Genomic DNA, 27,507 nt, shown 5'->3' on the forward strand with positions numbered 1-27,507 from the left:
TGTGTGTTTGTTTAATTTCATGGAGGATGCAGGTGTCATTTTCCAGGTCAGTCTATGGTGCCCTTTAGGTTGTCTTCAGGTGACAGTGAGAGATATCCATCCTCTCTATCTGTGACACCTCAGTATGCCTGCATGTCTCTTTCTGTAGCCAGATTAGCTGCTTCGGGGTTGGGTATAGATTTGTTTACATACATGCACACAGACTTTACATATAGAAGATTCATTTTAAAGTTACCTATATGTATAGATCTTTTGGCAGTGTTATAGAAAATCAGCCCTATGGGTCTAACTAATTATTTTTTTCAATCATAAGACACAAGCAATCCTCTGTGAGGTATTTTACTATCACTTCCGTCACTATTTAAGTTTATAAAATTGAACTGACCCTTTTTACTTGTTTCCCTGTAACTCATCCAGTGCAACTGCCTTATTTCCTTCATGTTTGTGTGGCTGTCACATGTTCAAAAAGGAGGGAAATGCACACATAGACCATTACATTTAATAGGGAGACACATATGCTCAGTTACTACAGAATGAATGACCAACAAATCAAGAAAAACTCATATGTAATCAGTCATTCTTCAATACTTCCCTAATTACCCTTGATTTAAGACTTTATTATTGATAATGATTTTCTTCTACTGTAGAACGGTCTGGGAGATACTAAATAAGTGAATCATTAGGTAATGAGTAATTCATAATTAGCGGTAACGTGATTATCTCCCCATTTTCTTTATGAGTTATTCCTTATTGACTCTAATTCAAACACTGAGCATCAACTGTTCATTCATTACTAATTACTCCAACATTTCTTATTCTTTGTGGCACCTCGAGTAAAGTGAATCATATTTACTAGTAGGGATGGGTACCGGTGTCCGGTGCCATGATGGCACCGGTTCTGACATAAACGGTAGTAACCAGACCGAAAAGCAGCGCACATTTCGGTGCTTTATTTCGGTGCTTTTTTTTCCTGAGCTGTGATACACTTCTAGCCAATCATTTTACGTGTCCGAGGATAGTAGGCGGGCCCAGGTACGTACGTTCTTTTATGCAGAGCTACAGATTAAAAATGTCCAAGGCGAAGCGGTCAAAAGTCTGGCTGTACTTCACAGCAAAATATGCAAACTCAGCAGCCTGCAACAAGTGCTTTAAGATGATACTGTGATACTGTCAAAGGAGGTAACACCAAGAATCCGATTAAACAGCTGGCAACGCATAGCGTTTTTTTTAAAAGCCGAGAAATGCGCCGTATTTGATAGCTTGCTGCGAGACCTCACACTGTGCACGTCGGGTGGGTTGCCAGTTATCGGACCCGGAGCAACATCCCCCAAAAACCCAAAGAATAGAGTCCTGGCCCCTAGCCCTGCCAGTGTAGCAGAAATGATGAGGATGATGATGCAGCAGCAGCCGTTCTTCTCTGCGTGCGTAGCTTAATGTTGTTAGTGTGTAATTTACGTTGAGTAGGCTAACCACGTTATTACATTAATGCAGGTAAGGTGAACTAGCAAACATCATCATAGCTACATGCGGCTGTCTTCTTGTTTGATGGCAGATACTCCCTTCACCCTGGCCAAAAAGGCTAAAATGACCAAAGAAAAAGTGGAAAACAGGTAAACATAAGAGGTTTTTGTATAAAGTTTGTGTTTGTCCATTGTTTAAGCACTGCTTCCAGCCAAGAGTGATACCATATATGCCACATAGCTGCAGAAAAGGCTAACATTATCTTTTTACAAAAAAAACAGCTGAACATGAGAGGTTTTTGGACAAAGTTTGTGTTCTCCATTCTTTAAGCACCGGTTCGAGCACTGTTTAAGCACCGGCACCGTTTCAAAAGTACCGATTTGGCACCGGTATCGGATAAAACTATTGCTAAAAATTATTGCTTATTATATAATCCTGGATCAGGAATTATCAGGGTGTGATGAGTGTTTCAGGCCAATCTTTTTTTATTTTCAATTCTTTTATTTACTCATTCTTTCATAATTACATGTTACTGTTTTCCTTATTGTAAAGCAACAATGAAAAAAAGAATCTACCCACAGTCTGCATCAATGATATCACGACTTAAAAAAAAATATCCACACACGATTAAACTGTTGATACAGCCTAAGGCATGGTGCTGTAGACAGACAGACAGATGCTTTATTTAAGGGAAATTACTGTGTTACAGCAGCAGGATAAAGAATAAAAACACTACAGTTTACAGTAAATAAACAAAGTTAAAGTACAAGGAACATAGTGAGGGCCTTATGCTGTAAGAGCATGGAAATGTAAATATCAAATCAAATCAAATCACTTTTTATTGTCACATCACATGTGCAGGCACACTGGCACAGCACATGCGAGTGAAATTCTTGTGTGCGAGCCCCACAAGCAACAGAGATGTGCAAACACAACAACACAAACGAGCAAAATACAAGAATGGCCAACCTGAAACTAATAAATATATGTACAATATATAATAGTGTATGCATTTCTGGATGTGTATACTAAATATTTTCCTACGTGTGTGTGTGTGTGTGTGTGTGTGTGTGTGTGTGTGTGTGTATACACATTTTTACAAATTAAATAGTAAAAAAATAAAATAAAATAATAATAATAATAATAATAATAAAATATATAAAATATACAGAGTTGAATATGTGCAAAACAAGTGGCATTTATATACAGTGTGGAGTGCATAATGTTGACATAACAGTGATTTTAAATTAAAGAAGAGTAAAAAAAATAAGGCTGGGATTGTGCAGCAGAGTATTAGGGTAGGGTGTTTGAGCTTAAAACTACTGATAACCTAGCAGCAGCTATTTGCAGCCAACCTGACTTGTGTCTGATGGTTTTTTGTTTTTTTTGTTTTTTTTACCAAAGCACACCAAAAGAAAATATAGAGCATCTATTATCATTTTTTAAATGTGACAAATTATCACACATCAACGATCATGTTTCATTCTGAGCTGAGCGTTAACAAGAGTTCAGTTGTATATAAACCATAGTAGTACTTCAGCATGAACATTTTGATTGAGATGGTAAAAAAATCGTAGGCCTTGTAGCTTTAGAATCAGAATCAGAAAGGGTTTTATTGCCAAATGTTGAGCAGGGTTTAAGGGTTTTAGCTGTATTTTGTGAGTCAAAAGTAAAAGCATTAGAGACCTTGGTGTTTCCATAGAACACAAACCAACATTGAAACTCTTGTACTACCATGAAAGTGGTCACTTTAAAGCACCTGAACCTGAATACTGTATTCTCTTTGAGGCCCACTCCAAGAGCAAAAGAGACATTAACAACGACCCTCACTAATGCTAATCTTCAATAGGATTGTTTGTCCATTCATATCCTTACTGATCATGTTTTTCATCTACCTTCTTGTCTCCAGTGTTTTTCAGACAAACAAAAGATACACAATAAATTAGTTTTATTATGCCAATTCCAATTAAAAACTCACAAAGACAGCTTTAATTAAGCAATAACTCTTAGAATCTGATATGTATTTGATGTGAAGACTCACACAGCGACCTGGGAAGATAGCCGGGCTGTGGATTACTCAGAAAAAGAGACTCTAAGTTAGGTATTGTGGACAGTTTTTATGCGCTCCACCTACTGTACAACTCTGCATAAATCATGTTTTTAGCTTACACAATGTGTGTGTGTTTGCGTGAAACCGTCTGTGTTGACAAATGGTGTCCATGTGGACTGATGTGTAGAACTGCTCGCTGGCTATGGTCTATACTGAGCAGAAACCACAGGTAGCACAGAAAACTGCTAAACATTTGGTGTTTGAAGCCCCAAAAAGCAGAAACATCACCATCATCAAACTTATGAAGAGGATTTCCTTATCATCACTGGAAATAATAATACAAAATTAGATAAACATTTCCCTAGAAAAAACACAAACAGTGTTTGACTTTTAAAATTGCTGTTTTGTTGAGTAGTGCTGTTTGAAATATTGAGCTTTTTTAGATTTTCAATAAAACAATTAGACCCCTGCTTCTATGATTATTTGTAATTATTATTTTGTTTGCTTATGCATTTGTTGATTGCATTGCAAACCCAATGCTACAGAATGTAAGAATCTAAGGCATTTCTTCCAAACCAAATAGCTTTAAGCTGGTGTCAGATTCAGCATTCATAATGTGGCTTCCAACTAAGCTTTTGTCTTTGCTAATTGGAAGAAGAAAATATGATTAGATTTGAGATGAGGAATCAATTTATACTGTATATTTCTTTCACTGAGTGTTGAAAATGTTGAAATATGCCGTGTACACATCATTAATCAGTCTTTTTTATTTCAGCAGTCATTAGTAAGACTTCTTCACCCCAAGCCTTTTTGCATGCCTGGAGGAGGCAGTAACGCTTTGTAGTGCGTTACTGCTCTTTGTGGACCGACAGTATTATATTGTTAATACTGTCCTCATTCTAGACAATACATTTTTGTAAATTCACAGCATGATGCAGTACAGTATATGACCTCCTTATCCTGCACTAAACTGCCTTGTATTTTATGCAGCCTTTAAATAACACAGTTAGCACCCTAATTTCTGTTGTTTGATATTTTAGTGGTAACAAAAACACACACAACTTCAAATCATGGGCAGCACGGTGGCATGGTGGTTGGCCTCACAGCAAGAAGATCCTGAGTTTGACTTCACCATCTTGCCCAGGCTTTTCTGTGTAGAGTTTGCATGTTCCCCCATGTTTGCGTGGGTTCTTTCTAGGTACTCAGGCTTCCTCCCACAGTCCAAACACATGCACTTAGTGGGGTTATGTGATTCTAAATTACCCATAGGTGTGACTATGAATGGTGTCTTTCTCTCTGTGTTAGCCCTGCGACAGATTGGTACCAACTACCTGTGGTGGTTGAAGTAGGCTCCCGATCACCCACGACTCCTTAAGGATAAGTGCAAGAGAATGGATGGATTGATGGATGGATGGTGCAAATCCAATATCTGACTTAAAAATTCTAAAGGAAAAAAAGTGAGCTTACATGTAAGTTTAAAATTTTCAGTTTTGGGATTGTCACTGAGCAGTCTTACCTCTCCAGATAAATTTCCTTCTTCCTCTTCGCATCTATCTTTCATTCTTTTGTCTTTCTGGGAAAAACAGCACCTGTAGCTCTACCTAGCAGATACACTGTGTAACAAACTGCACAAAAACAGTTGATGTGTTTGCTGATGTTTGTTGAGAAAGGCTGCATTGTAAATGACAGGTCGCTTAAAAGCATTATGCCATTTATGCTCCCTTAGTGTTGTCTCTATTTAGGTCCAAAGACCTTGATGTGTAGAAGTCAGGCAATGAGTGTGAATTAATAACTTTCCCCAAATGTGTCCCCAGATCTGTTTACTCTTGCATGGAGCTTACATGTCTTTCCATATCTTAGCTCAATGTATCGCCACTGAGCCAAATTATGCACTGGCAAAAGACAGTTTATCAAATAAAATGTTTCTCTAGAGTGATATCACATATTGCTGGCATATTATACATACATTACACAGATTTGTACCTTAACTGAACTGAAAACAATGCTAATTGTAAAATATGTGGTCTCATAAAATGTCATCAAAGAGATTTATGTCCACTAACTATGTAAATGTCCCAACTAACATTTTTTTCCAGGAAGAAAGTTTTACTTTTTAACCCCTGCTTTTCTGCATTGTTTGTTCATCAGTGTTTATAATAAGTCTCTTAGTTGATATGGACTATTAGTAACAGCATTTAGCCCGTCACCTGCTTTTCTAGCTCTTAGCCATCACAATTTTTTACTGCTCTGGATGCGTGCTACAGTAATTAGACAAGTGGACAAGTTTAATAAAACAAGTTACCCTCCAAAACATAAAAATATAAGCTCTGATTATTAGACACAAAGAGTAAGTGTGACTTACACATATTTTCTTTAACATAACGGTGGAGAAACGTAATGTTCATAATATAAATATTAACTCACTGTCAGTCTTGACATCGATGCAAAACTATGGTCTTTCAGACAGTTATTTATTATTATGTAAGTTTGATAAAGTCAGTCTCACCTACAAGCAAAGTTTTTTGGCTTACGTACTTTAAAAAACAATATTGGTGAAAATATAAACCTGCTAAATCAGGTCAGTGCATCTCTTATCATCAATGATGCCAGACAAAGTTTCACTTTTGCTGTTGCAGTTTTATTCATCAGGCAGTTGCAACGTGAAGCTTTTTTATTTTTTTACACATTTTTTTAAAACCTTTATGAGGTGTCTAAATATCAAGTGATGATATAATGCCTAAATGATCATTTAAGCATTATAGTCATGACAGAGCAAAGACTGCTGAATTGTCATGGGATCTTCTGGTTTATATGTGTTGATTGCATTGCGAAGCAGGAACCAGATCCTCCGTTGAACTGCGCTCTATGACATCTCATCATCAAGGCGAGCACCATCTCCACGTGGTAGTAGGCTGCCAATACCTTGCATCCAGGCAGGCCCATGTCTGGCAGAAAACACCAAGATTTGAGAATTTAAAAAAAAAAAACAACCAAAAATCCCTTTTTCTTTATTTATAATCACTAACAGTAACTTTTAGAGAAGTTTTAGAGAAATTCCTTACATAACCACTCCCTTAGCCAGCCTCTTCAGTCTGTCTCGGTATTTGCTTTCTACAAAAAGGTTGAAAGTTAAAAAGCTGTTACCACATGAGAATAAATACAGATATACTGAAAAGAATGTTTTTATGATGCTGATCAATTAATCAGCAGCAGCAACTGTATTTTCAGTTTTAACTATATAGTTTCTTATTGGATATTTTAATAGAACATTATATAAAGACGGCACATTCATTCAGACATTCCAGTGTCCACATATATGGCACCATTTTATGTGTGTGTGTGATTGTGAGTGTGTGCGCACCTCCTCCACCTGATTCATTAATTTTCTGTCTCTCTATATATATCTATATTTGTTTTGGCAAATATTTGAAATTAATACATTCAAAAGAATCTTGTTATTAGTGTCTATAATTGTATTAGAATGAGTTAGAAAATAAATTAGTTTAAAAAATTATGATTTTTCCCTTCAACAATTATAGAAAAACAAGAAAAGTGATAAAAAAAAAAACTGAAATACATTTACTTTTTTAGTGAATTTAGTGAATTGTTTTTTTTTCTTGTTTTTTTTACAGTGGTTTTGCCAAAGACCAAACTTATTCACTATTTAGGCTGACCCAATACAGATGGGATAAGCACTTTTTTCAATCAGAGCTATCTAGAGGAAATGGCAGTGGTACAATCTTCTAACTGGTGAACATGTTCTACTCTTTTAGTTTCACCACAAGTTCAAGAAAATCCACTGTAAAAAAGAGTGAATGTGTGATATTTCCAAAGGTAAATTATTGATAGCCTTAATATTGAACTTAACTGTGAATGTACGTTTTGCTGTCATTATGCAGCTTTACCTCTAAACTTCTGTAAACCGTTTTGAAAACTCGAACGAAATCGAGGCTCCACGGGTTCAGCCATGAACAGGACCAGTGTCAACACAAGAAAGATCACAACACCCTTCATCCTGAAACACAAAAACGTATTGCAAATATTATCATATTATCAAGGATCAAAGTCATTCTGTAAATGATTTCTTAATATGCATAAATACATATTACACATAATATATATATGTATATATATGTATATATATGTGTATGTGTATATATATGTATATGTATATATATATGTATATGTATATGTATATATATGTGTGTGTGTGTGTGTAATACCAGCTTTCATTGCAAAAGTTTCTCTTTATAAATTAAGTTGTTCTATTACTTACCTTAGATTAAGTGTTAGAGATGGTAAATTGTTGTGAGAAAAATTGAGCAGACTGAGATCAGTCTGAGTGTATCTGGGCCTTTTTAATGGAAGCAGTGGCAGGAATGGGCGGGGGGGGATAGCTATTATCAGCTCTAGTTTGTTATGTTGTAATGTTTCGTACTCTGCAATGTATTTTGCAACAACAGATAACATTTTGATCTAATGAGAACTTCTTCTGTCACTTCTCTATGGTCGAGGTTTATAGAATAATTCTTCTGTATGGAAGTGGTTTGGCTAAATATGTGAAATGGCAAAAAAATAGAGGAAAAAAGTGAACTTAGAAAACCATTCTTGTGTAAACCTGGTGATACTGGTTTTAACTGTTAAGTAGTTTGAATGTTATGAGAACATAACAAAGAAGGGTTTGTATATTTTAAGTATTCTTCCTGCGCCTACTGGCAGTTGAACTTTTATTTTAAAAAAGTGTGTTTATACTACAGAAAGGAAATCATTGTGGACATACTCTCACATTCAATTCAAAAAAGATAGACTTTCATATTCTCTGTATTCATTACATGTAAACTGGAATATATCAAGCTTTTTGTTTTAATATTAATGATTATGGCTTATTGTTAATGGAAAGTCAAAGTTCAGTATTTCAGGTTATTAAAAAATTTAAGTCTGAGTCTGAGTAAAACTGCTATTTAGACAAATTAATTGCCATCTATCTCTCAGCCTGGTTCAACACATGCATCATCATAATCATAGGGACTGCTGACTTGACAGATGAGAATCACTGATGTCCTCCACAAGGAGGGTACCAGAAAACCAAAGAAGGTCATTGCTAAAAAGCTTGGCTTTTCACAGAGTGCTATATCAAATCATATTTATGGAAAGTGGACTGGAAGGAAAACGTGTTGTATGAAAAGGCAGAGAAACAATGGGGATCGCTACAGTCCTGACATAATTGTCAAGAAAAGTTGATTCAAGAACTTGTGAGAGCTTTACAAGAAGTGGATCAAGGCTGGTGTCAATGCATCAAGCATCATCACCCACAGAGATCTTCAGGAAAGAAACTACTGTTCCAACTGTCAAATGGCTACGGTGGCCCTAAGGGGTCAAATTTACTGCAACTTTAGAAAATACCAACATATAGAAAAAAAAAATGTAGCAAAATGTTACGTTCCCCTAAAAGGGGTCCAGGCAATGAGGGGGAAGTAACAAAATGTGTCCGGGTCAGAAAAAGGAGACAGAGGCAAAATGGTTTAATGAAAGAGTTTTATTAAAGTTCCTATTAATAACTCAACTAAAAGAGACGGACAAGCCGCTATCACCATTTAAAGAAACAAAACAAAACTCAAGCGTTGGTCAGTGAACTGAAAAGTAAGCCAGAAAAAAGGTTAGTAACCAAACACTCCTCTCCACCAAGCAGGAGCAAACAATCACAAAAAAACCAATCTCACTAGCTACTAGCTGCAACCTCCAAACACTCACACAGCTCACTAGCACATAAGATCAACAGAACACAGTGTGCTTTGAGGTAGGAGCCAAAAAGGGTGTAGTTTGTGGGTGTGATCACCCGTGTGTACACCTGTGAGCATGGACGCGCTTGTTTTTTTTTTGTTTTTTTTTAAAGGTTCCTTCATGTAATGATCTGCTAGAGGGTGTGGGGGGGGCACAGCCCCGTCCTCCAGGGCATGAAGCAGGTATGGAGGAGATCAAAACTCCAGACATCCAGAGGCCCCCAGAACACAAGAGACCAAGGAAGACCAACAGAGGGGCAGCCGCGCCACTGTCCCAGAAAGAGCTGAGGAGAGTCCCAGATGAGGGCTCACTCAGCCGCGGAGCAGAAGCCAGGGGGAGTTGCAGTGACGCGCCCGTGAGCTCCGCCGGCAGCCAGCCGTGCCTGAGTGACCGAGCCCCAGGCCGAGAGGCCGGGGGCACCCCACCTCCGAAGTGGCCCGAGCGAGCCCCAGGCTCCAGGCCCCGATAAGCGGCCGCCAAGGAGTGAGCCGGTGTGTACCTGGACGCCCATCCCCGGACACAAAGAACCACCAACGCACCGATGTCTGAGGGAGTCCGCCACTGGCAGGGGAAGTGGTGGTAGGGGGAGATAGGCCTCCAAACCTTGGAGGGCCTAAGATGTCCCCAGAGAGGTGGCGCCTGACACCCAACCTGACATATAGACACAGAAATACAGGCACACACATATACAAACATCCATTCCCACCCTCATGCTCTCATATGCACTTACTCCACACTCAACCAACGTGGAAACAGACATAAAGAGACGCTGTACACACGATCACACTCCCCAAGCATACTCTACAAACCGGGTCTAGGTACCCTTGCCCCTTGAGGGGGGAACTGCACCCAGACCCAGGTGGTGTTACCCTTTTCCCTGCGATGGGGGGAGGCAGACCGCCCCGACTCCGCAGCAGCAGGGAGGCCCCACACTTCAGACCGCAGTCGGACGGCCAACTCCTCCTCCTAGCCCCCCCGCTCCAGCAGGTCGCAGAGAATGGGGATGAGAGAAGACTCCAAACCTCCCTCCACCCGCTCATTGTAGTGTTGATGCATGTGTGTTCTAAGGTGCATTTAAAACCCAGGAGGGCATGGAGCTACCTGCCAGAGAGCAGCAGGTAAGCGCATAGTCCCTCCTGCTAGCCCTCAATGTCTACGTGTATTTAACATTGAGAGGTGGGCAACGACGCCAGGGGTGGGGTGTACACCCTGATGGTACTTTGGATTCCGTGTATCGTGCCCACCCCCAAGATCCTATATGTACAGTGGGGCAAAAAAGTATTTAGTCAGCCACCGATTGTGCAAGTTCCCCCACTTAAAATGATGACAGAGGTCAGTAATTTGCACCAGAGGTACACTTCAACTGTGAGAGACAGAATGTGAAAAAAAAAATCCATGAATTCACATGGTAGGATTTGTAAAGAATTTATTCGTAAATCAGGGTGGAAAATAAGTATTTGGTCACCTCAAACAAGGAAAATCTCTGGCTCTCACAGACCTGTAACGTCTTCTGTAAGACGCTTTTCTGTCCCCCACTCGTTACCTGTATGAATGACACCTGTTTGAACTCATCATCTGTATAAAAGACACCTGTCCACAGCCTCAAACAGTCAGACTCCAAACTCCACCATGGCCAAGACCAAAGAGCTTTCGAAGGACACCAGGAAAAGTATTGTAGACCTGCACCAGACTGGGAAGAGTGAATCTACAATAGGCAAGCAGCTTGGTGTGAAAAAAATCAACTGTGGGAGCAATCATCAGAAAATGGAAGACATACAAGACCACTGATAATCTCCCTCGATCTGGGGCTCCACGCAAGATCTCATCCCGTGGGGTCAAAATGATCATGAGAACGGTGAGCAAAGATCCCAGAACCACACGGGGGGACCTGGTGAATGACCTGCAGAGAGCTGGGACCAAAGTAACAAAGGTCACCATCAGTAACACACTACAACGGCAGGGAATCAAATCCCGCAGTGCCAGACGTGTTCCGCTGCTGAAGCCAGTGCATGTCCAGGCCCGTCTGAAGTTTGCCAGAGAGCACATGGATGATACAGCAGAGGATTGGGAGAATGTCATGTGGTCAGATGAAACCAAAGTAGAACTTTTTGGTATAAACTCAACTCGTCGTGTTTGGAGGAAGAAGAATACTGAGTTGCATCCCAAGAACACCATACCTACTGTGAAGCATGGGGGTTGAAACATCATGCTATGGGGCTGTTTTTCTGCCAAGGGGACAGGATGACTGATCCGTGTTAAGGACAGAATGAATGGGGCCATGTATCGTGAGATTTTGAGCCAAAACCTCCTTCCATCAGTGAGAACTTTGAAGATGAAATGAGGCTGGGTCTTCCAACATGACAATGATCCAAAACACGCCGCCCGGGCAACAAAGGAGTGGCTCCGTAAGAAGCATTTGAAAGTCCTGGAGTGGCCTAGCCAGTCTCCAGACCTCAACCCCATAGAAAATCTGTGGCGGGAGTTGAAAGTCCGTGTTGCTCGGCGACAGCCCCAAAACATCACTGCTCTCGAGAAGATCTGCATGGAGGAATGGGCCAAAATACCAGCTACTGTGTGTGCAAACCTGGTAAAGACCTATAGTAAACGTTTGACCTCTGTTATTGCCAACAAAGGTTATGTTACAAAGTATTGAGTTGTATTTTTGTTATTGACCAAAAACTTATTTTCCACCCTGATTTACGAATAAATTCTTTACAAATCCTACCATGTGGATTCATGGATTTTTTTTTCACATTCACTTCTTCACATATCATGCATATGCACACATAAACACACACAGCTATTTCAGTTTAAGCATGTATAAAAATTATTATTGTTAGTATTTATATATACAGTACTTAAAACAGATAACGGTCACAAAGTCAAAATAAAAATCTAAAACAATCTAAAAATGTAAACTGAAAACATAAACTAAAAAATACATTCAAAGGATTAACTGGCACTGCACCACATACATAGTTGATTCTTGAAAGGATAGTTTGACCACCAGGTTAAGCTCCTAAGACCTGATCTCTTTCATGGCATGCATTTTTAATTTCTCTTTGCTATTTGGGCTGATTGGGGCCTGATGAATGTAAAAACAAAGAATTATATTTTTACCTGATTTTGCTCTACAAGGGCCTGATATCCATATATGGGATAAATTTCGATAGAACAGTTACAATATAATGTCCTCGTAAGTGGATATCAGGCCCTTCTAGGGCAAAATTTACTACTGTGGTCTAGACAACCCAAAATGTCCACATATGTGGACGCTGGGTCCTAGGAGGTTAAAGCTGTTCTACTCCTTATTTTACTCAACAGTGATGTGTTGTGCCATTGAATAAATAAAAATGTTAAAGGAGTGTAATAATCAAAAATATGGGTTGTTAGCTGAAGGAAATACCTTGTGTTAGAGGGCTCAAACAAAAAGAGGCTTGAAATACTGAATAAAATTAAATTATTAAAAAAGGAACAATTTCACATAACTTCTTACCTGAAATTCAGTTCACCTGACACTCGGACCGGCGGCCACCTCGGGTCTCTGCTCCTCCTGCCTCCCCTTTCCTTTACCCACCTGCTGGCCTCCACCACTTGCTAATGTTACTGAATCTGTGGAAGCTCCGCGATAGCCACCACAAGAAGTAACGAATAACGACCCTATTTAAATCCCAGTAACGATTAACGCGTTCCTGATTTTGGCATAATAACTAGTCACCGTGCTTGTTACCACAATAATAACGTAGTTACTGTAACGCGTTACTTAATAACACGTTAGTCCCTACACTGCTGATGGGACAGAATGTACCACAGTTAGATCAAGTCCTTTCCTTGTTTCCTTCTTTACCAAAAGAAAAGACATTTAATTGGTATTTTTGTGGATCTCCCTTTTCTGTGGTGGATGTAAGGCCTGGTCTGGCCCATAATAATTAAAATACAATGCTCAAAGGCTCTTGTTTTATGAAATAAAAATCCCTGTCACCCCTTTGTTTTAGCAGTAGTATTAGTAAGTATTTCATGCCTTATTTTACATTCAGGGTGTTGCCAACATATCATTTGGATTTTGCATTCCAATTGAATAAGATAAAAAAAAAGTTTTTGAAATAGAGAAGGCAGTCTTTTTTTGTTTGTTTGTGTGATTGTTTTATGTAACTTTTGTGAATTTTGGATTTACTGACAGGTGTATATAATGCCTATTGGCACTGAATAATTCCTAGAGACTTCAGCAATAAACAGATATGCATTGAAAGACTGTTTACTAAAATTATCATACGTTGTTTTTCCTACCAAAGTTAATTTAATCATTAGGCAAAAATTATTAATTATTTTGAATAACAACCACAAACAAAGTTTTGCTTTTTGCATTGCAGGTTTTATTCATGTGGACAGTTTGCAAATCAAGCCATTTTACATTTTTGAAAATTTGAGCTGTAGCAAAAATCAGACTACTTTTATATTGCTATGCTGCATTTTTCAAACAGAAACCCTTATCCCGTAATTCTTTGTGTCTTCAGAACCAATTCGTCCCTGATGTCGGTTGGGCTTGATTAGTATCTGCTTGTTGGTTTCTGTATGTTGTGAAATTGAGATGAGAAAATGAAAATCAGTGCAGAAGGAATCATTCAGTTGATCAGCAGTGATCCATCAGAAGAATGCTTATTCACAAAGAATATATTTTTCTAATAATTTTAGGCTAAAATTCAGAAAGTCGTAGATTTTAGCTGCTTTGTGTTATCTGAAATATTAAATTAGTTGGACATAGCCCAATTTACTTCAGTATGAAATGCCCTGATAATAGACCTAATGAAGGCGGACCATTTTGTTTTGTTTTTCAGCTTTGAAAATGTTGTTTACAGACTTTAGGTTTTAAATAGATGAAATCAACAAAATGAACAGCCTGATCACAATTAGTTACCTGTTGTTCATTTTCTTGGAGTTTCTGTGTGCTGATATGACAGAGACAAAAAAGATACAAAGCAACAGTAATTAGTATGTTCATATTTGGGTGTAATTTTTTTTCTTCAATTTATAATTATGGAATAAATGTTAGTTTTTGAGTGTAGCTGCTATAGAAAAGTGACAGCATCAACATTTGTGGAACCTGCATTGATGCCCCACATGTCTCAGTTTTACTATATAACCCCACTGAGTACTGAATACTCTATGACCAATGGCAAAATAAACAATGCATATTATATTCAATATTCCAACACCACAACTTTTTCTGGCTTTTCCCCCCCCCAAGAGTTTAGTTTTTTGGAGTTATCATTGAATCATGATCAGTTGCGATTTACCTTTCCATGCTTCTTTGCCACCTTTGTATGCTTCTTTTAAACCTCCCCAGATAGATTGAAGGCGCTTAAAAAAGCACTCTCCTGGTTCGGCCATGAGGACAACCAGGGACAACACAAGAAAGAGCATAACAAACTTCATCCTGCAAAATAAAAATATATCAAGACCTATAACGTTATAAATGTGAGCCCCTACCCTACTCTTTCACTGATAACTTGTTCCTCAATGTGTTTTACATTTCAGAATAAATCTTACTTGTGTCACAATACATGTTGAGTTTACATAACCGACAGATTTTGCATTAAGTAAACATGAAATGTCGTTTACCTGAACAGATGGAGTCCAAGTCAATATCTGCAGAGATCTAAACTTTTTAGTGGGGGGTTTGGTTTTAGTGGTTACACTCAGTTTCTCAATAATAGGTGGAAACCCAGTACTATTGCACTACATATATCATTTTGGGCAGGAGGTGCTCTAAAGTGTTTTCAACTTGTGAGAGAGTTTTTTGAGTCATGAGTCAACTTCCATTAACCAATGAAATGAAAACAGAGCTGTGTTCTTAAAATATACACATTTCGAGCTAAACACCAAAAAAAAAAAAAAAGTATTATAATAATGTGCATCTTCAAAACAAAAAGTTGCCTGATGAAAAGTAATTGAAACAACAGTTTAATTTTCTAGCTTGAATCACTAGGGTTTATTATAAATGTTTTCTAACCTTAACACAGAAATAACCAAGTACATAGGAGATTCAGATTTTTAAAATTCTCTTACTGAGTTTCACTTAGAGTTATTACAGTAGCCAGGTATCTTAGCTGTGGTCAAACACTGAAAACAGGGGCAAACACCTAATTTAAATCTGTGAAATTACATTACAAAACTGACATAATTTTGCCTGAATAAGCATCCATTCAAAATTTTGTAGGTATTTAGATACCTAGTCTTATTTTTTCTTCGTTTCACTAAAATAATCAAGGTGGAACAACCTGAAATTGTAATTTGTTCTTATTTGTGCTTTTTCAATGACAACATGTTGAAGTAGGAAAAGCAGAAAAGTAGATGACAATGTGCATCCGGGCCAGCTTTCACATTGTCATGGCCTATAACTAAGTGGCAAGTCAAGGCATTAGGCGTACTGCAGTCATTGCCATGTTTTTGGTTGATCACAAATTTGAGGTCTAAACCTTTTTTATTATGTGTCTTGATAGTGTGCAAGAAATATATCATTTACCATAATAATTAAACTTGCTAAGACAATAGCACCATTATTGAGTAATTTTACATGCAAGCTTTTTGTCGTCCTTTGCTACTTGCAGTTTTACCAAACACATCTTGAGCAATTTAAAAGTCTCCTAAAACACATTTCTCAGTTTAAGCAATCCTCATGACCAATATAAACACAATGGCTAATCGGATGTCTAGGAAGAGTTTGTAGTTTTTAAAAAGAAAAAGAGATACATTTTCATTATTATAGGAAGATTGAACACATTTGACATTTTAATGCCAACATGCAGATGGAACCTTGTTTCAAAAATTTGCTGTTCTGAAAAGCATTGTTTTTTTCTTCGCGTGATATGATATGTTATTTTAGGAATAACTAATAGAAAAATATTCTTCTGTAAAACCACCAGTTGCTAACATTTAGCCATCTTATTTAAATTATTTGACTAGAAACATCCATGTCACCAGCTTGACTTCAAAGGCCTTGAGTCCTAAATACACTTTGTGCTCTGAAACTCTTAAGAACATAGAGGAAATGTGCAGCTGCTCATCTTATCAGATGTCAAGTCACAGTGCTTGTGCAAGATCATTTGTCAACAACACACATTGATGCTGACGAACAATTTGAAGCAAATTCATATGATGAGTTAGAAACAAAAAAGGGTAGTAACAAAAAGGCCTCGATCACACTGATTGTGCAATAAGTGCAATGTACAGAAGTGTGCCAGAAAATGGTGCAGGCACTTCTAATGAAATCCAAGAGTTACTTTGAGGACACTTAAACAAATTTAGTCTTGTCAACTAAAACCTTAAAATAAGCTTAAGTAAGCAGCAAGACTAAATAATGAGCTTTTTACCAAAACAAATTAAAGTTTATAACTATATAAATATAATCTGTAAGTTTCTACAAGAAGTTCCATCTTGCCTTAACTCCATCAGCGCCATTATATTGCTATGTAGTAACATCCAAAAAGTACCTTTTCCATGTAGTTGTTTTATCACCTGCAGCAATCTTCCTCCACTTTTGGGCTGCAGCTGTCGATTATTTTATTAATCAATTATTCCATTGGTTAATCAAGTAAACAGATAATAATTATTTTTTCTCTTATTAAAAAGCAGTAATAAAAATTCAAATGACAAAAAAACAGGTCTTTCACTTTCACAACAAGCAGGTTAGTTGTTTCTATTTTAGAAATTGCTTTAATAGCTTTACTACTTAAAAGATCTACGTATAAAAAAAACAAACTAAACTCTTTCATTACACTTACATGACATAATAAAGCTTTTTTTAAAGAAAATATTTCCTTAAATGCAAATATAAATAATTTAATGTACAGTAATGTCAAATAAAGTAATGTACACCTGCAATCTAAACTAAGGCATAAATTATGTGACAGTATTATATCTCTTCGCGGAGGTACATTTAGTGTGTGTATATTTTTTTGTGCATGTGTGTCTGCATGTTTAAGTGCGATATCGAATGACTGAGTTTTTCTTTGTAAGTCTTTAAAAGGAGCATGTGTTAGGGGCAGTAAAGAAAAGCAAGCGTATCAGCATTCTGATGTTTGCCCTGAGCTTTGATACAAAGTTGAGCTCCTGAAAGGAAGATGTATTGACATTGTAGATGTTAATAATTAAAGTTAATAATAATTCAGTGTCAAACCGAACACCCCCGGGTCTATGGCTTAAAGTTTTACTGGTCCATGTCCATTTTTATTGGCCTTCAGAAAATGTTGTTTTTTCAACATTTTTAATAATAATACAGTCTAATTAATATAATACTTGATTTTATTTCTGTCTTAATCTGAAAAATGTTTGAAATAAATAAGGTCTAGTACACCCAATACCCCCCTTTAGCTTTACTTCTGCTTCCTGCAAGTACGAGTGCGATACAAAGTGGGATGGCTAGGAAAGCATCAGCCTTCAGGAAGCTGCCTAATTTAAACATCGTATCAAACTTAGTTAACCATTGACTAAGTTGACTTTTGTAACTTTACTGTGGATTTACTCTATTTAAAACAAAGTACAATGCTACTACTAACAAGCTCCAAAGTTCACTTTTCTTCATGTCAGAGTTTGTGGACCTATCTGCTTAGGTTGCTGGCAGGCTATCTCAGCTGCTTTAATGCGTTAGGCAGAATACAGCTTTGAGAGGTCAGCAGTCTGTCACAGGATTAACACAGACATACTGTACAGGCAACCATTCACACTCATGATCACCCATATGGGCAATTTATAATCGCAAATTAACCTAACCCCACTAACTGCATGTCTTTGGACTGTGGGAGGAAGCCAGAGTACTTGCGCACCTACACATGTGAAGAAAGTTAGGAATGCCATGGCTAACATATTTTACTTAAAAAATCACTGTTGGTGAAAATACAATACACTCTCTTGTTATGACTTAATAACAACAGACAAAGTTTGTCTTTTTATTCTATTGCAGTTTTATTTATTGAGCAGTTTGCAGCAGCGAGGTTTTTTTTTTTTTATATATTTTTTTGGTTTCCAGTTATTAACTTCCTAGGACCTGGCATCCATATATGTGGACATCACATTTTGGGTTATCCAGACCAAAATACTACATTTTGCTTTACAAGTGCCTGATATCCACTCACAAGGACATTATACTGCCACTGTTCTATTTTAAACAAATATCCTCATATGTGGATCTCATTTTTCTCAGGAACAAAAATTAGGTTAAAAAAAAAATCTGGTAATTCTTTGTTTTTACATTCATCAGGTGCCAATCAGCCCAAATATCAAAGAGAAATTAAAAATGCATGCCATGGAAGAGTTTGGGTCTTAGGAGGTTAAGGCATAATAGTCAACATCAACAACAACAAAGACTCCTTGTCTGTTGATTGCATTGCAAAGCATAAGGGGGCCCTGGATCCCCACCAAACTGCTCCTTAAAATGTCATAGTTCTATGACATCACAGCATCTTCAAATTCGTCGAAGTTCACAGCCTTAGGTCCAGGCCTAGGTGTAGAAGATTGAAGTCGGAATACTTGAAAAAGTCACCATATCTATTAAATGATACTTTTTTCTTTAAAATTTCAGTCATTGTTAATAACTTTTAACTATTAAAGAAGAGTACTTACTTAACCACGCTCTGAATCAGTTCCTTAAGGACTTTTTCGACGACTTCTCCTAAAACGACATGTTAAAAAGAGTTATCAGGACATGACGATATATGCATATACATTGAGAATATTGTTCTTCAGCTTTTGATACTGATCTGGGAAATGAGGCTGTTGAATAAACACTTAAAAAGTTCTTATTTCTACCTACAATTACATTACAACATGTTAATGTAAGATCAGCACAGTGAACATTTTTATTTCCATCTGTAAGAATTTATATTCGAAGGTATTGCTCTGTTCTGTTCACAGCTTCCCACCTTGCTCCCACTCTTACAACACTCTTAGGTATGAATAGCATGGGTGGAGGTGGGCTGGAAATGAATGGATGTGCAAGTAATGGAGACTGGCTACAACAGCTTTATAGATTCGTCAATCCAGTGACGTGAAATCAGACAGGTGGTCGAAATCCCCCCCCCCCCCCCCCCCCCAAAAAAAATAAAAATGAACAGATAGATACAAAAAACTGTGTCATCTGAGAAATCAGTTGGCATTAACTTAACATTGTAGCTGAGCTTCACTTGACTGAACTAAAGTCATGTTGCATTTTCTCTTTCTGTGTCCTGTAACATCTTGTTGGGACAACTAAAATCAGTTATCTAATTAGGATTTTAAGTTTAATTGAATATAAAAAACAAAAAAACAAAAAAACAAACATTTTATTTAGCACTGATCCCTCTTGTTTTACCTCAGTTCAGTTCAATATAATTCTTTTTGCCAAAGACCAAACTCACTCACATCTCACATTATTTAGAGAACGGGAAAAGGGTAGGAAGTAGTGGCACGGTTTTTTTTCATAGATGAAAAAACACATCGCTCTACCCTTGGCCTAACTCTCGACGGGACCACCCTATATCTCCCGATCACTCGATCTTTTTTCTATTCTTTTTTCATTAGTTATATATAAAGTTTCAGAGAACACTACAAAAGGATAATAAAGTTCAGTAAAAGTTTGATGTTTTGAACGTTTGATCTTTCACGGCCTCAGTTTTGCTATAATGATACAGCTCTAACTTACCAGAAACCTGCTTTCCTTGAGGTTGAAGTTCTGTAGGATCAGCCATGAAGAGGACCAGTGTAAATACAAGAAAGATTATGGCAGACTTCATTCTGAAACACAAAAAAGATATCACAGTAGTATTTCTAGATTCAAATAAATTAATTCACTCATTCAGTCATATTCATTGTTACGACTTTGTATTTATAAATAAAAATAGTGTGCTACTAGCCTACCTACTCACCTTTCAACAGATTAATGAACTTAACATCTGTGTTCAACTAACTGTTTGCACTAAAACACTTGCCATGTGATCAAGTGCTCTGTATAGAGTAAAGGCATAGACACATTTTCAGTACAATGCTCAATTACGATCTGAATTTTGCCCTAAAAGGTTATAGAGAGTCAATATAATACATGTTAATGAACACAAGCTTAAATTGTAACATTTAACACTGCAGGAAGTTAATAACAAGTGTCTGTTTATCAAAAAAACGAACCATTAAAATAAGAACTGAAAGTTTCTGTATTCATGATGTGTATATCGAAGTAAATATATAAAATATAAATATATAAAATATTATATAAAAATATTAATATTATATAGAAGGAACTAAAGCAAATCCTGTTTTTGACAGGTAAGGAAAAAAACAATTAAGACAGTTATCTCAGTTAGGTCACTGACGTGTCATTAATGTTTGGCATTAAATGTCTTAAAAGATATGCTTTCGTATTAGTGTAATTTAACATAACTATGAACTAACATAAAAACATGCTGACATACGTTGTGGAAAAACAAACAAACAAATGCTATTTAATTCAACTTTAAACATTCAATTTTTTTCATTTGTTTTTTGTGAAATATTCATTTCTCTTACCCAATGTTGACCACTAAGAATTTGCTTTAATTTTAGAAAAAATGTGCTTATGATGCTTTGTCACGTCTGTGGATGCCCTTTTATCAATAAGGATCTTGTTCTGTCCTCACTAAGCGTTGTCCTCGTGAACGTAGACTCAGCTATACAGACAGCTAAACACTCTCCTAATCAAAATCCAGGGAACAGGCCAATGTGTTGAGTTGGATGATTTAATAAGGAAAAAGTGTGAAACTGTTGACAAAACCAGAAATAAACCAATAAAAAAGTTGCCTCAATATACAGTATAACAAACACATATTCAAAAATATGAGCACAATATTTATCTGCTTAGTGAGTGCCCGAATAAAACATCAAATGAAATCACACTCATGATCAAAACGTTAAAGAAACCACATGACATATGAGCTAGCTTAACCTTACTAGCTTAGGTTATACATGCATTCAAATTAAATTCTAACTACAAACTATATCACGCCTTCACAACAAATAATAATGCACACAAGTTGTCTCAGTGATAACAAACAATATTACTCACAGATGATGCCGTTTATCAGCTGGATGGCAACAGATTAACGGAGGTGAAACTGCCTCTGGCTAGATCTTACAGAGTAAAAAAAAACACACACAAACAACCACTAGAGGGCAAACTGCTGCAGAACAGAAAATACCTAATGCCAGCATACTCCCCACCTGACATCCCTAGGATGTCAAACTGCACATCACTTGACAGAGTTTCTCTGCAACAGGAGTATAACTTCAGACACTGGCCTTAGGTAAAGTTTTGGAACACTGTCTCTGAAAACTTTCACCTCGACCTTCCTGACCTTTCCATTGTCACTTGGAAAAGTCCTTATGATCAGTCCTGTGGGCCAGTCATGTCTCTTCAGTGAATTGTCTTTCATTAGAACAACGTCTCCGTCCATGAGATTAGGTCTCTCCGTTCTCCATTTCTTTCGACCTTGTAGACTACTGAGGTACTCCCTTTTCCACCTCTCCCAGAATGTGTTGGCCAAGCTTTGAACCTGATGCTACTGACGTCTGAAGATATTACTATCATCAAAGTTACCAGGAGGAACAGGGAGTACAGCAATCTTCTGAGTTAGCAGCATAGCAGGAGTGAGGATGAGAGGTTCGTCTGGATCTGTGGACACTGAAGTAAGTGGTCTGGAATTGACAATTGCAGTTACCTCTGCCATAAATGTTGTCAGGACCTCATGTGTGAGCTGAAAAGACCCAAGCTTGAGGAACATTGCGTCAAGGATCCGACGTGTGACACCGATCATCCTCTCCCAGCTTCCCCCCATGTGTGAAGAGTGGGGAGGGTTAAACAGCCATACACAGCCCTGATCAGACAGGTAGTTGGACACTTCCTTGTTGTTACAGCCTTTGGAACTGATCCCAAGCTCTCGACAGGCTCCAACAAAATTAGTACCACAGTCTGACCTTAGCTGTTTGACAGGCCCTCTAACTGCAAAGAAGCGTCTTAGAGCGTTAATGAAACTGGATGAATCCATTGATTCGATGACCTCGATGTGTATGGCACGCACGCTCATACATGTGAAGATGATTGCCCAACGCTTACTGTTGGCTAGCCCTCCACGTGTCCTCCTTGAGGTGACACACCATGGTCCGAACACATCCAATCCAATAAAGGTGAACGGAGGATCTGTACTCAAGCGATCAGCAGGCAGGTCTGCCATTATCTGCTCCTCCTCTCTCCCACGCAATCTTCGACATGTCACACAGTTGTAGACCAAACTGCTGACAGACCGTCTTCCTCCAACAATCCAGAAACCAGCACTCCTCAAAGCGCCTTCCGTCAAGTGTCGTCCTTGATGGCAGACTTGCTCATGGCAGTGTCTGATAAGCAAGGAGGTAACATGATGTTTACCAGGCATGATAACTGGCTGACCCTCTTCTGCTGTGAGCTGTGACTTTTTCAGTCGTCCTCCGACGCGGAGAAGACCTTCAGAATCAATGAAAGGACAAAGCTTGCTGAGAGAGCACTGTTTAGGGACCTGACCTCCCTTTTGTAAGCAGTGTATTTCTTCTGAATAGACCTGCCTTTGGACAGCAAGAAAAATTCTGATCCTTGCATGATGCAGCTGGTCTGGACTGAAAAGCAGCTTGCAGTTGTGCCAACCGTGGCAAGGACCTTCTTTTGCTGCCCTTGTAAAGGAGTAAGCAATGTGGCAGAGCCTGGCAATAGCTCTGGTGAGTGACCTCCAACTTGAAAATCGCTCAAAGCGTTTACTGCCCAGCTGAAATGACAAATTTGTGGCACAAGTCACTACTTCTGGACGTAGTTCCACATCTGTTGCGGGTTCAACTAGGCTGAAAGCTTCCTGTTTTAAGTGACAATGTTGCTTGTCTACAAGAAAGGCTGGTCCAGACAACCAGGAGGAAGCTGCAAGCTGGTTAGCTGGAATCGCTCTAGTTGCATGGTCAGCTGGGTTGACATCAGAAGGAACATAGTTCCATTGGCTTTTGTTGGTTGAACGTCTGATCCTTTGTACCCTGTTATGAACATAGACGTAGAACCGTCTAGAGTCATTAAATATATACCCAAGTACTACTTTACTGTCTGAGAAAAGCTTGATGTCGTCTACCTGAATGTCTAACTCTGCAGACATAACCTCTGCCAGTTCCACTGCAAGAACGGCTGCACAGAGCTCAAGCCTTGGGATGGTGATGTCAGGCTTAGGTGCCAACTTTGTTTTCCCAAACAGGAATCCAACTTTGCTATGTCCTGCAGCATCTGTGACTCTCAGATAAGCAACAGCAGCAATAGCTTTGGTAGATGCATCACAAAAGATACAGATCTCCTTGCTCTGAGCTGTGGAGAGTGGGACCATTGTGTAGGCCCTTGGGATCTTCAACTCTCTTAGGTCTTGAAGAGATGTGCACCACCTCTGCCACTGTTCAAGCTTTTCTCGGGGCAGTGGTGCATCCCAGTCACAAGTCTCAGTGGTGAGTTCTCTCAAAATGAGGCGGCCCTGAACACTGAAGGGAGCAGCGAACCCCAACGGGTCAAATAAGCTGTTGATAGTAGACAACACACCCCAACGTGTAAAGGGTTTTTCTGCGCAGTCCACACGGAAAGTTAGAGTATCTGTAGCAAGATCCCAACCAAGACCCAGGCTGCGCTGCATGGGAGGGGAGTCCTGACCCACGTCCAGGTCTTGCAGGTTGCTAGCTAGATCTTCAGCTGGAAATGCCCTCATGACCTCAACACTGTTAGACACAATCTTGTGTAGTCTGAGGTTGGATTGCGCTAGCATGTCTTGTGCACCTTTCAGCACTTTGATGGCATCTTCTGCACTGAGGAAAGATTTTAGGCCATCATCAACATAGAAATGTCTGTGCACAAAGCTCCACACTTCGGGTCCATAGTCCTCTTCACCCTCCATAGCCGTCCTCTTCAGGCCATAAATGGCCACAGCTGGCGAGGGACAGTTACCAAACACATGAACCCTCATGCGGTACTCCAGCACTTTGTCATCAAGTTGGTGGTTACGAAACCACAAGAATCGGAGGTGGTCCCGATGATCCTCCCTCACTAGGAAACTGTGGAACATCTGTTGAATGTCTGTCATCACAGCAACTGGGTCCATTCTGAAATGCATGAGAACCCCAATTAGGGTGTTGTTGAGGTCCGGGCCTTGTAAGAGCACATCATTCAATGAGATGCCTTTGAACTGTGCGCTTGAATCAAAGACGATCCTTATTTTTCCCGGTTTCTGGGGGTAATAGACACCAAAGGAAGGTAAATACCAATACTCTTTGTCAGGCTCTGGTGGGGGAGCTGGCTCAGCGTGTCCATTTTTGAAAATATCCTCCATGAAATCTATGAAATGATGTTTCATCTCCGGTTTCCTATTCAAGGTACGGCGAAGTGACATCAGTCGGCTGAGGGCTTGCTCTCGATTATTTGGTAAACGTGGTCTTGGACTACGAAATGGCAGGGGAGCCACCCAGCTGTTGGAATCATCTTTCTTGAACTCCTTGTTCATGATCTGGAGGAAGATTTCATCTTCGATGGAGGGTGCCAGCTTATCATCCTCTTTTGAATGGCTGAAGACCAGCTCACCTAAGCTTGGCTGACTGGAAGTCAGTGTGTCAGGGGATATTAGCTGTTCCTCTATGAACTTTTCTTTGCAGATGATCCTGTTCTCACAAGGCTTGAAGTAGCTTGGTCGTCCATTTTCAAGGACATTGGTCTTGAATGTGTTGACAGTCGGCCGGTGAGCCTCACCGAGACAGACGTCACCGACTATTACCCAACCTAGATCCACTTGTTGGGCATAAGGTTCGTTGTGACGGCCGTTACGCTGACTGCGCACTTTGTGAACTCGGATGATGTCCCTCCCAAGTAACAAAAGTATCTCAGCTGATGCATCAAGAGGAGGGATCCTGTCAGCAATACACTTGAGATGCTTGTGGCTTTGGGCAGCTTCTGGAGTAGGGATTTCGTCCCTATTATTGGGAATCAGGTTGCACTCAATAAGAGTCGGCAATGATAAGTGCAACTGTCCATCAGCTGACTCCACCATAAATCCAGAGGCCCTTCTTCCAGCAGTCTCGGTGATTCCTGAGCATGTTTTGAGGGTATAGGGGGAAGCCTCACCCTGGATGTCAAACATGTCAAAGAATGCTGATCTGGCTAGCGACACATTGCTTTGGTCATCCAGCATCACGTATGTCCTCACCTTTTGGTCTGGGAGACCCTTGGGATACCAGACAGATTTTGGAACATGATTTACCTTTAAGACCCTCACCACACACGGCTGTGCATGAAGAGGCTGCTATGTCAGTGACACACTCGGTAGGCTCCCCACCATGCTCTGCAGAAGGTGGTCTGGAACTTGGAGCCCAAGGTGCCGGTCCAGGATGGAGTGCTGCAATGTGCCGGTCGCTGTCACACTCAGAGCAGTGGATGTCAGCTTTATACTCTTTAGCTTGGTGAGTTGCTGAAGCACAACATTTAAAACATATGGAGTGCTCCACCAGGAAGCGTCTTCGCTCTGCAAGTGATCTTTCTCGAAAGCCTCGGCATTTCCTGAGGGAGTGAGGTTTCTTGTGGAGAGGACACTCTCTGTCTAGATCAACGGTGAGTCCTTTGGAGGACTGAGAGGTGGGGGGGTTTCCTACCTCAGTTTTACTTACGGATAAAGGAGGTTTGGATTTCCATTGTTTGGAGAAGGATCCGTCACCTTTGAACACAGCTGAACCGAAGTTAGCAAAAGCAAAGCTAGGATCATTTCTCATCTCTGCATGGTTATACACGAAGTCCACAAAAAATGAGAAAGGGGGATATGGAACTTGGTGCTCCCTCTTATAGCGAGACCCCTGAGTTATCCACTGTTCTTGGACATTGTGGGGCAGTTTCTCCGCTATAGGGTTTATTCCCCTTGCAGTGTCTAGGAAGCTGAGCCCTGGCAAATATCCCTCTTGCTTAGCAGCTTCGATCTCTAGGAGCAGGTCTCCGAGTTCTTGAAGCTTCTGGTGATCTCTATTTGAAAGCTTTGGGAAGTGGTTCAATCTATCGAAGAGAGAAGCTTCAATGGCCTCTGGAGAGCCATAACACTTGTCCAGCCTTCGCCAAAGCATGTTCAAACCCATGAATGGATTGTTGACATAAACTGCCCTTATCCTCTTGGCGTGGTGTAGCGACTCCCCACCAAGCCACTTAATGGGCAGGTCCAGTTCTTCACTAGGTTTGAGGCTAAGTCCCTCCACAGCGTTAACAAAGCTAGATTTCCATGACAGATAACTAGCAGGCTGGTTATCAAACACTTTTAGTCCAGCTGTGACAAGGTCTCGACGCGCCAGATATACAGCTAACTCAGATACACCTTGAGCCTCCAGTGGTGAGCGGGGTGGAAGTTGGTTTGTTGAGTCTGTGCAGCGATGTGTGTGCATGGAGGGGACATCTCTATCTGTGTTAAAAGACAGAGGGTCAGGGCGATTCTTTCTCTGGTTGCCTGGGTGCAGGCCTTCAGCCGAGCAAGCAGAAGGATACGGCTGTTGTGTGTCACGACTGATGCGATGAACTTTGATATCTGGGAGGTGTCTGTGTTGTGGTACAGAAGCAGCAGCCTGTGTTTCTTTCTCATTTTGAGCTAAAGCATAACTCTGCCCTGAAGAGAAATGTGCTTGGATGAACTCACCAGTTCGCTGTAATGACTGCTTCGTTGCTTGAGCATGACTGGCTTTACTCCCAAGGTCACAGTTGTCTAAATCTGCAGCAGCCTCAAACACTTGAGCCTCTGCTTCACACTCTTCTTTTAGTGCATTCAATGTAGCCTCTATGCGTGCTTTCTCCACTTGCATGTCTATTTGACGTTTGGCATAGGCTGCTCGCGTGCGTGCAGCTTCCGCCTTGGCACGAGCTTTAGCAGCAGCGGCACTAGCTGAAGATTTATTTGAACTTTGCTTGGAAAATGCAGCTGAGGCAGCACACTCTGACCTAACCTCCAGGCTCTGAATATCGGCGTCAATAGGGTTTGAGCTGGACATTGTTTAATACAGGCAGGTGAATGGGTCTTCAAATCCCGTAAAAAGATACAGAAGAAGCGAACGTAGCCTCTTTGATGTTTTTCTTCTACTTACTTACTGGTTACTGGTGGCGAAGAAATAGGCTGCCGAGATTCCTTCAAAGCTTGATGTGATGGGCCATCTTT

The 27,507-nt window shown here is 39.6% G+C and overlaps 1 protein-coding gene and 1 long non-coding RNA gene across 2 annotated transcripts in view; one reads left to right on the top strand and one right to left on the bottom strand.

Annotated features, from left to right (window-relative positions):
* Nucleotides 1–27,507, top strand: part of LOC146692277 (exostosin-1) — a 371,232-nt gene that overhangs the window by 180,317 nt on the left and 163,408 nt on the right. The window lies entirely within an intron of this gene.
* LOC146692280 (uncharacterized) lies at nucleotides 6,134–7,864 on the bottom strand. The gene is made up of 4 exons (XR_014915162.1): nucleotides 7,788–7,864; nucleotides 7,417–7,526; nucleotides 6,574–6,622; nucleotides 6,134–6,456 (listed from the first exon to the last, which is right to left on the bottom strand). It is a non-coding gene; the product is annotated as an uncharacterized LOC146692280 (long non-coding RNA).

The sequence above is a fragment of the Copadichromis virginalis genome, linkage group LG15, assembly GCF_057382275.1.
Source record: "Copadichromis virginalis isolate Kocher_CV1m ecotype Utaka linkage group LG15, C_Virginalis_male_GT1.1, whole genome shotgun sequence".
NCBI lineage: Eukaryota > Metazoa > Chordata > Actinopteri > Cichliformes > Cichlidae > Copadichromis > Copadichromis virginalis.